The sequence below is a fragment of the Mauremys reevesii genome, linkage group 3 (genome assembly GCF_016161935.1).
Source record: "Mauremys reevesii isolate NIE-2019 linkage group 3, ASM1616193v1, whole genome shotgun sequence".
Classification (NCBI taxonomy): Eukaryota; Metazoa; Chordata; order Testudines; family Geoemydidae; genus Mauremys; species Mauremys reevesii.
In genome coordinates this window covers 99,346,178-99,363,322 of record NC_052625.1, presented here as the reverse complement: position 1 = coordinate 99,363,322, position 17,145 = coordinate 99,346,178, and the positions used below count along the sequence as shown (strand labels likewise).

Genomic DNA, 17,145 nt, shown 5'->3' with positions numbered 1-17,145 from the left:
ATCTAGAGCTTCTGAGATAAGAATAAACTTAAGACTGAGAGATCGCAGTGCTTTTTTTTTTTCTTGAACTAGTACAAACAGAATATTGAGTGCTGTTGGTGTTTTTACAGGAAATAGAACAAAAATTCCAATGATTCAGAACTTGTAGTGTTTTAAAGTTTTATACTTAAAGTGGTATATACTGTGTTTACAAGATTTTTTTCTTTTCAATTGTGTGTTGGAATTATCTTTAGTTTAAAAAATGTACTTCAGTGTACACTTCCTATTTAAAGAGATTTGACAAGACAGATCCTAAAAAACCTCTTGGATCATAGTTGGTAAACCAGTTCTAGTACTCCTAAATGCTGCTTTTTAAATAACCCTGTGGTATAGGGAGTAAGCTATCCAATTCACCACCTGATGTTGGTTTTTGAGTATAGATTCTGGTTGTTGTCATTAAGATATTTCATAGAATTGTAGGACTGGAAGGGGACCTTGAGAGGTGATCTAGTTCAGTCCCCTGCACTCATGGCTGGGCTAAGTATTATCAAGACCAGGGGTCGGCAACCTTTCAGAAGTGGTGTGCCGAGTCTTCATTTATTCGCTCTAATTTAAGGTTTCGTGTGCCGGTAATACATTTTAATGTTTTTAGAAGGTCTCTTTCTATAAGTCTATACTATAACTAAACTATTGTATGTAAAGTAAATTAGGTTTTTAAAATGTTTAAGAAGCTTCATTGGAAATTAAATTAAAATGCAGAGCCCCCCAGACCGGTGGCCAGGACCCAGGCAGTGTGAGTGCCACTGAAAATCAGCTCATGTGCCACAGGTTGCCTACCCCTAATCTAGACCATCCCTGACAGATGGGGTCTAACCTGCTTTTAAAAATCTCCAATGATGGAAATTCTACAACCTTCCTAGGCAATTTATTCCAGTGCTTAACTGTACTGACAGGAAGCTTTTCCTAATGTCCAACCTAAATGGCCCTATTTCATTAAAATGATTCTTAGGTTTGATCTTTCTTTGAGGCGGTGAAGGGAAGAAACCAGACCATGAAAATGTCAATCTTGTCTTGGGCTAATGGTTTTTGTAGGTGTGCCTTACTTGAATGCTTTTAGTAACATTAGGAGACGTCTTTAACTATATTCAGCTGAGTCAGTGAACTCAATTACAGTGCAGAAAATATACAAGCAAATATACAAATGGTCACTAACAGTTCTTTCTGAGCATATGTTATGGTCAACTCTGGGTGTCACTTATTCAGTAATACCCCATTGTAGTCAACTAGGACTAAATTACTTAACAGGATTGATTTGGTGAAACCTGAACATGCAGTGTGTTTATAGTATTGTGGTATTTCTGAAACTTTTTGTGTCTACTGTTGAATGAAATGTGTTTCTAGTCAAAGAACAGTAAACTCATCTTAAGAGATTTTGTCTTTTTAGAAAATTTTAGAAATTGAGATGGGAAGCATCTTATACACTTCATCTTGGCAGAGCAAGGACTCCAGTATAACATGCTCAATAGTTTTAGTTAGAAACTTATAGTACATTTCAGTGACAGAGCGAAAACAACTTCAGATCTTGAATATAATCAGTACTTAATTTTTAGAAAAATGTTATACATTATCAGTTTTTATAGCAATATGGAAAATGCATCTCCTTTATATTTTGAGCAGAGATGAAGATCAAATTTCACTTTCTTTAATGAGCAGTTTAAAACTTGCTGAAATCCTAGTAGCAACATGTGTGGAATTTAATTTTTCACTTGGTCTAACTTCAGGAAAATGAATGTTTCAGAATGGACAGCATTTCTGCTGTGCTTAGTAGCTAATGTATGTAAGAGCTTTGATTTAGGAGTAGAAATTAGTATAAAACACTTCAAAGAAAGTTGTGTCTCAAACTGGTAGAGTAAAGTTAGAGCTCTAAAAATCTGTTAAATATAAGCAGTTACTGTATTGATCAATTAGCTATTGTTTACAAAAAGAAAACTACAAGAATTATCAAACTAGTTTCTGTACCTATCTGCTTAGATACTTGTATGGCCCCCATCACACACAATATTAGTGCCTACCTAAGTATATTAAACATAGAAATAACAAAGAAATAAACTTATGTAAGCTTAGAATTCAGTGTCAACTTTCAATTTAGCTGCATTTTAAAATATATTGATCTATTTGCAGAGCTATTTTACAGAAAACAGGTTTTTCATTAAATGAATGTATAATGCTGAAAAGCTTAGTATTGCAGCATTTTGGAGCACTTGTCTCAGAGCTGATTTGTGTGTGCTTTCCCAATATCCTTGTATTACTTGTGAAATATTTCAATAGTAGTACAAAGCTGATAAGTGAGGATGCAGATATTAGGGATTTTTGTGTTGGTGTGTAAAAATACTTATCACTTATCTATACTGCTGTTTTGGAGGGCAGTCTTTCACAAGTGACTACTGGTTCAAACCAGTACTTGGAATCATTGTTATAAATTTGTATACCAGTTCTCTAATTCTCTAAATAATTCTCTAATTTAAGAAATGGGTCACCAGCCATTGCCAATTCTTTATGTATAGTAAGTTGAACTAGAGCAACAATTGATACAAGATAAATCCTATAAGCAACCAAACATGAGAGAGATGGAGGTGACCAAACTGTGGCCTTTGAACCTGCAATGCTCATGTTACACTACTTAAAACTGTGCAAGTGGTGTAGTAGAAATTTTCATATGTGAAATTGGGCACAGTGGTTGACATTCATTTACATACTTTTTCTGTCTCCTGTTCCCATGGGGCAGAGATGGATCCATCCCATAAATAATTTTAAAGTGTTTTTAGTAGAGTTTTTTTGGTTGTATTTTAAACCAGAAAAGAAAGAGAGCAGTTTTGAGTAAATTAAAAGTAATGAGTAAATTTCCTGAAGATGTGGGCCTATTCCACTGTTACTCTTGCCCAAAATGTTTGCTCTGCTAATCTAACACTTAGGATCTGAAGTATCCGGGGGTAGCCATGTTAGTCTTTAAACTGCCACCGGACTCCTTGTTGTTTTTGTGGATACAGACTAACAGATTTATTTGGGCATAAGCTTTCGTGGGTAAAAAAAACCCACTTCTTGATCTGAAGAAGTGGTTTTTTTTTACCCATGAAAGCTTATGCCCAAATAAATCTGTTAGTCTTTAAGGTGCCACTGGACTTCTTTATTTAGGGCAGGGGTCGGCAACCTTTCAGAAGTGCTGTGCCGAGTCTTCATTTATTCACTCTAATTTAAGGTTTCACGTGCCGGTAATACATTAACGTTTTTAGAAGGTCTCTTTCTATAAGTCTATAATATATAACTAAGCTATTGTTGTATGTAAAGTAAATAAGGTTTTTAAAATGTTTAAGAAGTTTCATTTAAAATTAAATTAAAATGCAGAGCCTCCCGGACTGGTGGCCAGGACCCAGGCAGTGTGAGTGCCACTGAAAATCAGCTCGTGTGCCGCCTTCGGCACTCATGCCATAAGTTGTCTACACCTGATTTAGGATCTGGTATGTTTTCACTGCAGAAAAGATTTTTTTTTTAACTCAGGTTAAAATAGCAGTGAAGACATAGCAACTTGGCTTTTAACTTGGGTTAGCAGCTTGATTTCAACTCCAGGTTCTACTATAAGCTTTAACTCACCACTTTACTAAATCTCAAATAAATTATCAGTTTGTGTACTTTTGAATAATGGGGCAAAATTGGAACTTTTATATACTTTAGTGAATCATGAAAACTTATAATTTTGTTAAAAATGTTTCTATCTGTAAATGTAAGTAATAGGAGAAAGCAGTGGGCAAGAACTTGTTGGCAGATGCTACCAAGTTTGCCTCAGCAAGTATCAAAGTATCTACTGTTAGTGGATGTTGCTCCCTGGTGGGAAAAATGCTTTCACCATTATCACTCTACATTTGTCAATGAAGAAATGAGAGATGTGTAGTATAAATCTAGTCTCAAGGTCAAGAAAAAAAAATATGTACATGGCCTGTCTGCTCAGTCATACAAGGGACATATCTGAGAGAGCTGCTCTGAAGTGGGGACTCAAAAAATTCATTTGCTATTGGTGAGTGCGGTTTATGGGTTGGTATAATGAACCAACACTTTTCCCCTCTGTCAGTCTTCCCTGTCCTAGACGTTGGCAGGTTCCAGTGGTGAATGCTTTTGTAAGAGTCTAGTGTATAAATCTCCCATTGTATAGTTTGTAATTATTTAGCTGACTTACCCAGTCTCTTATTGGTATGTTCTTAAAAAGGTATATTGTACCTTTTGAAAACTTCTTTTTAATAACTTAAAGAAAAATTGAATGAGATATGAAAACTACACCCTATAGGAACTACAGCTTAAACACAACCTGCAGCCTCTAATTATTAGGAAGAGTGGTCTTTTCAGAAGAATAATTCAAAAGGAAATACCACACTTTTTCTGATCAGAGTAAATATTTTTAAAGAAGTTTTATCATCAATCTGCTGCTTCATGAGCTGTGACTAGTTAATGTGATCATCCTGATGAATGACTCTTGTTTTCCTGAAAGTTGTTTTTTATTTATTTGTTTGTTTAAAAAAGCTTTCTACAGGGTCACAAGACCAGGGTTTGAAAAATTTCCCTAACACTAGCTCAACAACCAAGTCCAGGTGAAAAAAGTGCATTGCCATTCCCACTGGAAAACAAAACACAAAATACGCTCAGGCAATGCAAAGGAATAAAACAGTTGTGCGTTGTATGTAACTGTAGCGTTTGTCAATCAAAATTCTGTTTAATAAGCTTTTTTTAATAAAAAAAGTAACTCTCTGCCTCTTGTGCTCTTATACTTTTTTCTGGCTTCATTCCACACTTTCTCCTACTATAAGTTATGTAATATTTTGAGTATAGTGTTATCTCATTTTTCCTTTTCTCTGTATCTTGTTCTTTTTTTTTCTGTATTGTATTCCTTCTTTCTCCAACTTTGTATGTTCTGTCTCACAATTCTAATTTATCTTCTCTATCTCATCCTCTGTTGCACATTTCCCCTCACATTCACATCTCTATACCTTTATGCACCTTCGTCCAGCTCATGCACATCTCTCTCTCCCTTTCTCCCCATTCCTGGTTCTTCCCCCTCTTACTTTCCAGTTAAAACAGCAATGGCCCTTGATTTCCTCTTTCTGATGAAAGGGCAGTGGGTTCCAACCATTCTGCTCTCCTACTCCCATCTTAAGCAAATGGGACTGGCCCCTGAATGTTCTTTCATGCTCTTCCTTCCTTTTAAAGGAGCAGTAAGAGCCCCTATGCAGCCCTAATCCCGTGCTTGCCCTCTTCCTGTAGGGGGAAGAAGCTAGGAGCAGCAAAGGCTTTGTTTGCTGGCCTCATTCAGTTCGCTCACCTGCTCCAACTTTTAACTTCCCCTGAATTGGGAAAATGGGTTATTTTTTCAAGCCCAGCCTGTAGTATGCCTTAGGCTATACCTCCATTAGGAATCTCAGTGAATCTCCCGCCAGTATTAGCACTAATGGGACTCCTAGTGTAGATGAGGCTTGTGCATCTGAATCAGTTTTTAACTTCCCTGATAGATTAAGTTTACAGGATGCTAGTTAGAGGTATTTTTGAAAAATTGTCTGCCTGAAACCATTGTTTTCAACATTGTCTGAAGAAGATGCCCCAAATTAGTATTTTGGTGCTTGTCTCTTCCTACATATTTGTTCCACTTTTGTTTTACTTTAGAATTTAAGGGATGTCAAATTTGGCCTTCAGCAAAACAAGGGAAGGGCTTGTGGGTCTCTGAAGATGTATTTTGAGCTGTCATGCTAAATGACATTGTGGAAATTATTTTGTATAATTTGCAATCAGCCAGAGGCCTTGACTAGGATGGAACCCCATTGTGCTAGGCACTATACAAACATGTAGTAAACAAGTCTCTGCCCCCAAAAGGCATACAGTCTTGTTGAATAACAACATCATTCTTTATCCAAAGTATTTATTAGGTGTTGAGGGTAAATAGACTTCAAACTAAAAAGTGGATTTTAAACAGTCACCCTACTTGGCTACAAAGCTTTCAACTGTTGTAATGACTAAATATCATTAGTTTTCCAGTGACCTTATGCCATATCTACCCAGGGAATTTTTACCAAAAAAAAGCACTAATTCCTGTTCACAGCACTGTTAATAGCATTGGTAGCTGTAATGCAGCTGGCTCTCTGTTAACAGTTTTCAGCACTGTCTTGACACACTGCTGCCATATAATCATGCTGAGCGATGTTATGTATGACTTTACCATGTTGGAGTCTGGTTGCGTTTAATGTTGTTCCATGTGTAGATAGGGCTTTAGAATAGAAATAAAGGTTGACCAAAAGGTGGTGAATCTTGAGCTGCTCTCCTCTGACTTGTCACTGAGAAGCCCTGGGTTGAATTAAGAACTTGACTGACCAGCAAATTTTAAACTTGGTTAAACTGTACTGTTATCTTAGAGGTAGGGCTTAAAGTCAGTGGGGGAGGGAGGAACTGTGGTGGAACACAGTTACTTCTTTATAAACAGCAAACTTTGGCTTCATTTCTCAGACTCGAGGGAGTGCATTTCTCTCAGGGTTCCCCTTTCTTAGTGGCTGGTGAGGTGAGGACTTGCCAAGCAGAGGAATCTGAATTGTGAACAAGAGGACTTGCTATTGCCTGGCTGGGAAATTTCTGGTCATTCAAGCCTTCTTCCCAGTAGGTGGAACAGCAGCATCAACTGATCAGAGATGAAGTCCCTTATCTGTCTCTCCTACAAAAGTTCTTTCCATTAACAGGTCCAAGAGGAGGAGAGGCTAGAAGAGCAGACACCAAATCCTTCAGCAGTTCTCTTCCTCTCTCCACATTCCAGAGGGGAACGATTCCAGGATTCCTGTAGCAGCCTATCTCCCTCTCCCTTCAGTGTTCTGTAGTGAAGTAGATACGGCGTTAAGTAAATTTTGGTGAGGTAAAAGAACTCAGGTTTACATGGGAACAAGGATATAGGACAGGGTTGGGCAAACTTTTTGGCCCAAGGGCCACATTGGTGTTGCGCAACTGTATGGAGAGCTGGGTAGGGAAGGCTATGTCTCCTCAAACAGCCTGGCCCCTGCCCCCTATCTGCCCCTTCCCACTTCCCGCCACTTGACTGCCCACCTCAGAACCCCCAACCCATCCAACCCCCCCTTCTCCTTGTCCCCTGACTGCCCCCTCCCAGGACCCCTGCCCCCTATCCCCTGACTGCTCTCCCAACCCCTATCCACATCCCCGCCCCCTGACAGGCCCCCCCGAGGACTCCCACTCGCAACCCTCCCTGTTTCCCATCCCCTGACCTCCCCCCCTGAACCTCCGCCCCATCCGGCCCCTCCTCCCTGACTGCCCCCCTACATCCCCCGCTCCCCGCCCCCTTACCGGCAGCAGGAGCTCGCAGCCACGACACCTGGCCAGAGCCAGCTGGACTCCTCACGCTGCCCAGCAGGAGCGGGGGGCCAGAATGTGGCCCGTGTAGCGGGGTGGCTGTGGAGGAGCGGGAATAGTAGGGGAGGGGCCGAGGACCTAGACTCCCAGGCTAGGAGCTCGGGCTGGGCAGGGCAGTCCCGCGGGCTGTAGTTTGCCCACGTCTGATATAGGATTAAAACAGAATCTTGGAGGGGCCAAGTGATGATGGAGGAGTGAATTTTAGGGAAATCCAGCTAAAAAAAAAACCAGAAGAAGAGATAGGGAAAACAGTGGAGAGATAAAAGGAAGATGATGTACAGAAAATTTAGTAGACACAAAATAATACATTTTAAAATTATTGGAGCTTGGTGCTGAAATGTTGCAATAAAAATACTCTGTATAAATGTGGAGAGTGCATGGTTGTGTGTGGCAGAGAGTTAGGAGAGATGCAGTCTCCAGTATTTCTATGGCTAGGATGGGAAAATAACTTGCCCTGAGCCTGCTTTTCAGTGTCTTTGGTAGCCTCTGACTTGCCTCTGACAAGTTACAGACAAATACTAGATAACTTTTTTGTGTTTGTAAAGTGTCTCTTGTAACATTTTCTAAAATGCAGCCAATTATATCTTTAAAAAAATTGGAGGGAAAGGGTGCTCAAACCCTCCATTTTAATTTGTTTTTGTAGCAATTTCTGTTCTCCATCCCTGCCAAATTGAAATTTTGGCATTTATAAGAATTGATGTGTGAAGTATCAGGGATGTGTTCCCCTTCCTCCACAGCAGGATGCGTACATGCACAATTGAATGCAGTTTGTCTTGCTTGGCCCTTTGTTGGAACTCCTTTCAGCTACATTTCTTTTTCCCTTTCTCTTTCCCATAGTGCAGCACATCACCACAAGATGATGCAGTGCCACATCACAACATTACTTTGAGACCTGTCACCAAGACCACCAAAACTGGTGAGCTTCCCTTCCTGCTTTGCTCTGCTTTAACTACTGTTCATAGGAATTCTGGAACATTAGCTAAACTGCCTTCTTGCTTATTCATTCACCTTTGAAAGTGACAGAAATATTGTAAAGGAAAAAAGCAATATTTTTGTCACATATTTGATTAAAATATTGCCAATTTAGGGCCCTCTTGATTTTTTTTTTCAATTTGTTGCTGCTACCTAGGAATCTGTTAACTATTGTTGCAGCAGCTTTTCATGAAGTGATGTTTGAAACAGGTCTGAGATGGTCTGTCTTAGAAAAGAAGCATTGGGTCAGACCCCCCCCCCCCCCAAAGTTTCATTTATGGACACTGCATGACTTTTTTCAGGAGGTATGGCTTTTTAAGCAGGTGCCTGTAACTCAATGCCCGCTGCAGAGATATTCAGCAGATTAGTAAATAGATGCTCTTGTCAGGCACATGACTGCATCTGATATATGGCTTGAAAAAATCTCTTCACTTAGGCTGAATAGGAAGCTTTTCCAGTTTTCTGCCATCAACTTCAGCAGAATATAAGGTTTCATATAAAATAAAGTTTCTATTTCTTTCTGGTTACAAAGATAACCTACCAAGTGTGAACCAAAGTTATGCCGTCTCCTAAGTTTGCAGAAGTCTAATGTGCCTCTGCTCCAATGTGCTTTGCCAAACTACACCAGTGTAATAATAACAAAATGGATCAGTTTCAAAGCACTAATGGGCAACACTTAAACTGATAACAGTTTTGCGCTGCTGTTGATTTACACAGACTTCTAAACTGTACAATGGGCAGACATGGAAGCTGTTCACTGGGAGAAGAGGCTAGGTGAGGAGACACTCCTCTGGCATCAGCCAGAAAGTTGAAGGAAAGTAAAGTAGTAAAGAATGATACAAACCCCAGTAGCAGCCAGGTCACATTGCAATTAAGGATGGAAATAGGGCACTTTTTAGGGACTGGAGATGGCTGGGATACGTCAAATGTATCACTGTGTGTGTTTCACATATAGGATTCACGGACTGCACCCTGTAGGATCTTAGTGTTCTTCCCTTTCCCAGCAAGAGAGGATGGTTGGCTTTTTGTAAGGCATTATTCCTGAATGTTGGTGCCCCACCTTCCATTTCTGGGTAAAATCCTGGCCCCATTGAAATCAGTGGGGTTTTTGCAATTTGCTTCAGTGGGGCTAGGATTTCACCATGGGTCTCTAGCTTGCTTGGTAGGACATTAGCGAATTCCAGGACATTAGCAAATGAGTAGACTGGAACAAGAGAGAAGGAAAGATTTGTAGGATGAGTTAGAAAATAGAAGTACAGTTTGAAAATAGAAATACCTTTTTTAGGGAAAGGAAAAGACAGTTAAAGCAAGAGGTGTAATAAGTAGGACTACGTGAAAAGTGTTTGCAAAGATACTTCAATGTCATTACTATTGAAATGCTTTTTACAGTATTCAACCAGCTCTTCAGATGCTTACATAATATTTGAGTTAATTACAAGATACTGATGAAATTCAATGAATAAAAAAAGTGCTATTCGATCAGCTATATTGAGTTTAACTTTGAAAAAATATGAAGTAGATAGTTGATTAACATGTTAAAACTAAATATAGAATACAAAGTGTACAACTAGTGTGTCCTTTAAATCGCTGGATAGGGATTGTCTTTGTGCACTGCCTTAGGATCATGGCAGCACAGGTATCCATACTGGCTAGTAGGTTTAGACTTTAGGTTAGCAGGTATTAAGTGGATTTTTGTCAGACACATACCTAATGCAGGTGTCTAAATATGTATAAATACCTTTTAGAACTGCACACTCTGTCACATGGATATGTTTAAGGTTAATCAAGCTTTATCTGGATTCTAAAATTTGACTTCAGCTGTTTGCTGGCAGAGTAATTGGCTGTGTTACAATTGCAACAAGATTATACTTAAATTTTTACTTTGACTTTTAATTTCAAGGAAATTCCCTATAACCTGCAGTATCTTGAAGTCAAATTAACATCTAATGGTACTAGCAGAGTTGATGAGGGCTGCAAGCTTCCTTCCTGTCGAAATTGGCCAGCAGACCAATACAAACTGTAGCTTGTGTTTTCTTCAATGCAGATCCAATGGCAACTCTGTGGAATGTGTTTTCTACTCACCAGCAATGAGCAGAAAGTGCTTGCCAACACAAATGATATCCTGAAATCTGCAACATTTCTTCACAGAATATAGTTCTCACACTGAAACAGTTATTTAGCCAGAAAAGTAGACAGAAGGAGTATGCTAGTATGAATTACTTAAAACTAGTTTTCTGGTTTGAAGTATTTTGGGAATCCCAAAGAAATGGCAAAACAATATTTCAGTTTTCTGTCTTGGGGTCCCCAGTGATGCTCCCTGTTTGTGATAGAGGCAAGATATTGCTTTAGGTTGTCATGCTAATGAGTGTGGTAAAATGCTCTTTTAAATCAGCAGTGTTAACAATATGATATGTAAACTTCTATAATTTTATATTTTCCAACATGCTAATCTTTCTGCATTTTTTCTATCATTTCTGACTAGTGCACTTTTTTTTTAGTTTGGTAGAAGTATAGCATTGCCACTTTAATTGTGCCTTTTGAACTTAAGGATTGTATGCTTGCTTACACTGAGGATTTTATCATAAATAGGGCTTTATACTTGATCCCCTTATCTCTACCTAAGTTATCAAAAAGCTTTGTATTATTAAAAGGAATGATAAATTTTTTCCTTTTATCATTTGTTCCAGAAAAGAGAAGAAAATCTTCTCTTATCATGTAATTATAACATAAGCACAAAGTTCTATTCATACCTTTGTTCTTGCCAGTTTCTGTGGAAAAAGTCCACATCTGCATTTTTAAATGAGCCCTGCCCATAACCCACATTTTAGTATTTTTGCAGGGAAAGCATTAAAAAATTGGAATGGGTGAAAATTTGAATCCTTCTCAAATACGAGGTTAAGTATAATACTGTACCACTTTATCTGCATAAAATTGGTCCTCTGCTCTTCTAAAAGTTGGACAGATTCTATTAACTTAGGATCTTTTGGCTTTGTTACATGGTAGTATCCTGTATCTGTGTTTTCAGTTGAAAAGAAAATATCCAGACCTCCAACTTTACTTGTCTCATGAAATTGTTGAGAACTGCCCCATATTTTATCATAAAAATGAAGTTTTTAGCTTTGTATTTTTAGCTTCCTGGAAACATCTGGTGCCTTGCCATAGCTATGACTGGAAGAAAAAAATTGAAACTTTTTTGTATAAACTAGAGAGAGTAACAAATAGCTAGACTTTCACAGTTGTGAATTGTACTTTGATGAAAATCATTGGAAACTTCAAATTATTTTACAAATGTTAATCACCATGTCTATTTTGAGGTATTTATCAGATGCCTATTATGATGATACCTATTATGCATCAAACTTAATTATTTAGAAAACACAAATTCCAGAATGTGTAGTGGGTTTTTTGGGGGTGAGGGGAAGAGGCGGTTTAACCATCTCATTATTCTGAATTGTGTGTGTTGAGGTTTTTTCCCCTCCTTTTTTGGTAAGAAGTTATTACTTGAGAGAGGTTTTGTTGAAAAGGTCAGATGCATAGGGCCACATGTATTCCATGATTACATGACTGTAGAATCCACCCCTTACCACAGAATTGTGCTCTAGAATCAAAAGTTGCATTTGAAATTGTTTTTAACCCATGTTGCAAAGATAACCTTCCAAATGGGAGGAGTATAAATTGAAGCATAATTGTCTTCCTGGGCTTGTAAACAGCATGGAACAGTAGCTTCAAGAGACATGTGAACTGCTCACATTCATCACAATAGGGTATTAACGCTCTAGAATGTAGATATGACAATTCAAATTTTGACATGGTTAGTTATTAGGGCTGTTGATTAATCGCAGTTAACTCACGTGATTACCTAAAAAAAAAAAAAAAAAAAAGAAAAAAGCGATTAATCGCAGTTTTAATTGCATTGTTAAACAATAGAATACCAGTTGAAATTTATTAAATATTTTTGGGTGTTTTTCCACATTTTCAAATATGATTTCAGTTACAACACAGAATATAAAGTGAGCACTTTGTATTACTTTTGATTACAAATATTTGCACTGTAAAAATAATTACAAAGAGAGTGTTTTTCAGTTCATCTCATACAAGTATTGTAGTGCAATCTCTTTATCGTGAAAGTGCAGCTTACAAATGTAGATTTTTTTTTGTTACATAACTGCACTCCATAACAAAACAATGTAAAACTTTAGCACCTACAAATCCACTCAGTCCTACTTCTTGTTCAGCCAATTGCTAAGAGAAACAAGTTTGTTTACATTTGCGGGAGATAATGCTGCCCACTTCTTATTTACTTGCCTTATATTTTCTGGATTGAAGTAACATACTTGCTTGTAAATGGTATCTTCTGAAATACCACTTTCTGGTCCTTTTTAACAGAAGAATATGTTCTCATGTGGAAGGTATGGAGAGGAGAAAAAACGAGTGCCTTCCATGAAAATCCTAGATAGCTCAATTTTGAACCCAAGTATTTATAACAAAATTTGATTGATTGGGGTTGAATGGTTCAATTGAACTTCTTGCCTTATGGGTCAAATTCTGTCTTAAGTCACTGGCAAAAATGAGTGTAGTCTTATCCTAATTCTGGTTTAAGGTTTTCTTTTCAGTTTTTTGGGGGATGGGAGTTGGCACTCTCTTCACCTTCAGTATTTTTAAAAGAGGGCAGGAGATTCTAAAGCTTCTTGAGGGAAACATTCAAGGTTTTCCCTTTTTTTGGCTATTTGTTTTAGTACTTCCAGTGTAACTAGACTGGCTGTAGTCCCCACATCCACATATGGTGTTACGTAAACACCTGAGAACTGATAGTATTTTTGAAGCGATTTACCCCTCACTGGAGCTAATTTTTGTCTTAAAGACAATCCCATTTGTGAGTTGGGAAAATACCTGTGTGTGTATTTCTGTATATAAAGACATAGGGCTACACTCAGGATTCATGTGATACAGAAACAAGGCTCTTTGCATCTCTGTTCCCAGTGGTGGCACACTATATCCTCTCCTGTGCTCTTGCTTATAATCTTTCTTGCCCTGAAGCCTACCTTTTTTTCTCTGGGGTTGTCCATATGGAGACTGGGGTCTGGTCAACACTGAAAACTTAAATTGACATAGTTATAGTGCTCATGGGTGTTTTTTAAAAAATAAAAATCCATACCCCTGAGTGCAGCTGTTATGCTGACCTAATCTTTGCTGTAGGTGCAGCCATGTCAATGGAAGAATGTGTTTGTCAGTCTAACTACTGTTTCTCAGGGAGGAGGAGTTTCTTTAGCAATGGGATTTAATCTACACTTCAGGGATAGACGTGGTCTGAGTGTGTACCAAGCCAGAGTGTAAATCTATAGCACGCTAGTCTGCTCTACATTAAGTCACTGTGAGTACGACTACTCTGCAATAAAAGATCAGCAGCACGGCCCTGGCTGGCCCATGTCACCTGACACAGGCTTGGGTTGCAAAGCTAAAAATTGTAGAGTAGACTCTTGGGCTGGAGCCTGGGCTCTGAAACCCTGCAAGATGTGGGGGTCTCAAAGCCCTGGTTCCAATCTGAGCCAGAATGTCTACACTGTAATTTTTAACCCTGTAGCCCAAACTCAGGAAGCCTGAGTCAGTTGACCCTGTCTCTGAGGCTCAGTGCCTCAAGTGTTTTTTTTTGTTTTTTTTTATTGCAGTGTAGACATATCCCGTATATGTCTCTGGCTCCTCTGGGATTTTCTATTAACTTTATTTAGTTCTGTTTTCTTTGTTTTGTCTTTTTTTCTCTCTCCCACATACTCTTGTGTTTTCACATTAGATCATTCTCCCATAACTAGTCCCATGTGTAGGTGTACATATGCTTAGACAGACTAGTCTGCCATGGTAACTCTTTGATTGGTTATTGGGGCAACTATCCTTACCCAACTGCCACCTCTTTGTTGGACTGAGAAGGAAACTTAAGGAACTGCTGGGGTTGAGGAAGGAGTGGGAGGCCCAGAGCCTAGGAAGGAACTATCTTGTGCATGAGGAGAGGGCTTTGAACCTCAAGAAGAGCTGCTCCCTTGCAATGGTGTCCGTTTAAAAGGGGCTAAGGTGTCCAGAGCAGAGAAGGCGCTGTAGCTGTGGCTACCGAGGGCAGAGATGGTCCCCAAGGAAGAACTAGAGCAGCAGGCACATTAGGCTTTCTACACTAGAGAATCTGGACCAAGAAGCAGATCCTGACTGAGAGGTTTCTGCTTTAGAGTAACCCAATACAGAGTGCTAGAGAAGTTGATAGGCTGGCAAGGTATAGCAGCATGGACAGATTTGCTGCCCATGCAGTGTGCTGCTGGTCTTGGCTGTAGCTTTCTTTTGGTCATCCTGGTCAGAAGTTCAGACCCTTCATACATCCTCAGCACAGTGAGAGAACACAGGATCACGCTTAGCTTTTTGATGTTTTTGTCTACTTTTGGTCTATTTTTTTTCTCTGATTTTTTTTATTGGTTTTGCTTCCCTTGTGTTAACTTTTAATCCTTTTTAACTGTTTAACTGCCTCTTCCCTCTGTCTCACCACCATGTGATGAGGCATCTTTGTTTTCTTTAGACCTCCTGTTCCCTAAATCAAATACTGATTTTGCAATAACACCTCGAGGTCCCAGTGTGCTAGGCATTATAAACGATATATAAGAAAACATTGCTGCCCCAAACAGTTTCCATTCTAAGTCAGTGATGTCCACCTGTTTCATCCTGAAGGCAGAACATATTTCAAAACACAAAGGGCCAGAATTTTACCCTTTCTTAGCTTGCTCAGTGAGCCAAAATTCAGTGTCTTGTTTCCTGCAGGGGGAGAAACTGATGAGTCAGGTAGCTGTTTGCAATCCTGTATTTACAAAAAGTGTACATACAGTCTGTTTTCCTGAACATAGTAGGAAACAGAGGTGGCAATTTCTTTGCTCATAATTCCAAGCCTTTTTCCAAAAAGTTCTATTGGCTTTCTCTCAAGACCATGTTACTAGTGTTTTTTCTGGCTGTCTTTTGGTTTTCCTGCTGTCTTCTTTCTTCTTCTGAGTTCTGACTCTCTCTCTCTCTCTCACCTCCACTCAATAATTCCCACCCCCTTTGTGTTTGCATTTAGACCCCAGAGGAGACCCCTCAGACTGCATGGTTCAACTCCTACTCCTGTCTGGCTGTGCTGATCTGTTGGGGCAGTAGCTTCCATTGTTTCAGCTGTTGATAAACAAAGAGGCATTTAGCCTGAATGGAAGGTGGTTATGTTTGTGACATGGCAAACCAACTAACCATAACTTAATAAGCGGCATTGCAATTGTAATCAGGATAATTCACTTGTGTGCATATTAAAGAAAATTAATTAGCCTAGCAATCTCAAACCCATTCACTTTGTATCGATAAGAATAATTACGAAGTGTATTTGTCTTTTTATTTATATCCTGTTAGAAGTTTACCAGTGTAATCAAACTAGATTGTAGATATTAAGTCCCATTTATGTCTTAATTGCCTTTACATTATGTATGCTACTGTATAAAGTTAACCTTAAGATCAAAGATATGAGATATTGCAGGAAACTAATAATATCTATGTTGTCTTCATTTTCTCTATTCCTATTCATTATAACAGGGACTACCCATAAGTCTTCTGTTGATGATTCCCCTGGCATGGCGAGTCCCCAGTAGGTGTTGGTAGGTGTTGAGCCAGCATAGTTGGCTTCTACACTTCCCTTTCCACAGCCTCTCGTGCAGAGGGTACGTTAGGGAGGAAGTAGAGCGAGCTTGCTGTGCTCCTGCTATCTCTGCTAGGAGCACTGTACTAGTGTAGGCAAAGCCCTCCAGGGATGGATACAGCTGTACCAGCAAAGCTACACTTTGTATTAGTGTAGTAAAACCAGTCCTGGAAGTGAAACCAGCTACATTAGGCGCTTTTGTTGGCACACTATCACAGGGATCACACCTCTCCATACCCTTGACTGACTCTTATGCTGACTGGCTTTTACCTGGTGTGTGGTCTCTTGGGGACAAGTGACCTAATGCAAGTTAGAGTGCCCCCAAGCTGTTGTAACCTGTGGTCGGCCTGGGGCAGAGAATGAGGCAGCTGTAGTTTAGTGGTTGGTTCTCCACTTATCTTCTACACCTCTTCTCCCCCAGCTCGGGCAGCCCTGGGTAGTTGAATTGAGGAGGGGAGCCATTCTTTGCTATATCTCCCACAGGTTGGCAGGAAAGTAGACAATGGAGCAGTCCTGCTTTCTTCTCCCTTACTTGAAATGCAGCAAGTAGCCTGCAATGGCAGCCCTTGAGCAGCTGCAGCAGGGAAGGGACTGCCTCTGCTCAGAGCACTTCTTATTCACTTTGGGTGAATGGGGACTATAAGGGCAGCAGTGGGGGCAGTGCCCCACCTCTAGCCTGTAGTCACAGGGCTGATTCACATGTACTTCAGAAGAAGTCATGGGATAAGAAGGAAAGGTGGCAAGGGAAAGACATAAAAATAGACTGGAGGGAACCTTCATAGGTCATATAGCCCAGTCATCTGCACTGAGGTGGGACTTAGTAGTATCTAGACCATCCCTAACCTGTTCTTAATAACCTCCAATGACTGAGATTCCACGGTCTCCCTAGATAACTTGTTCCAGTGCTTAACTACCCTTATAGTTAGGAAGTTTTTCCTAATGTCTAATGGTAACCTAAATCTGCATTGCTGCAGTTTAAGCCCATTACTTCTTGTCCTGTCCTCAGTGGATAAGGAGAACAAGTTTCCACCCTCCTCTTTGTAACAACCTTTTATGTACCTGAA

At 39.5% G+C, this 17,145-nt stretch overlaps 1 protein-coding gene across 10 annotated transcripts in view; it reads left to right on the top strand.

Moving 5' to 3' along the window:
- TAB2 (TGF-beta activated kinase 1 (MAP3K7) binding protein 2) overlaps positions 1–17,145 on the top strand; it is a 150,265-nt gene that overhangs the window by 8,905 nt on the left and 124,215 nt on the right. For 5 of the 10 annotated variants that reach the window (XM_039529737.1, XM_039529734.1, XM_039529733.1 and 2 more), the window contains one exon: positions 8,260–8,338. The gene's annotated coding sequence lies outside the window, so the exon portion shown is untranslated. Of the gene's footprint in view, positions 1–6,556; positions 6,914–8,259; positions 8,339–17,145 lie in introns of those variants that run through there. The other 5 variants (XM_039529740.1, XM_039529741.1, XM_039529732.1 and 2 more) reach the window with 4 other exon arrangements.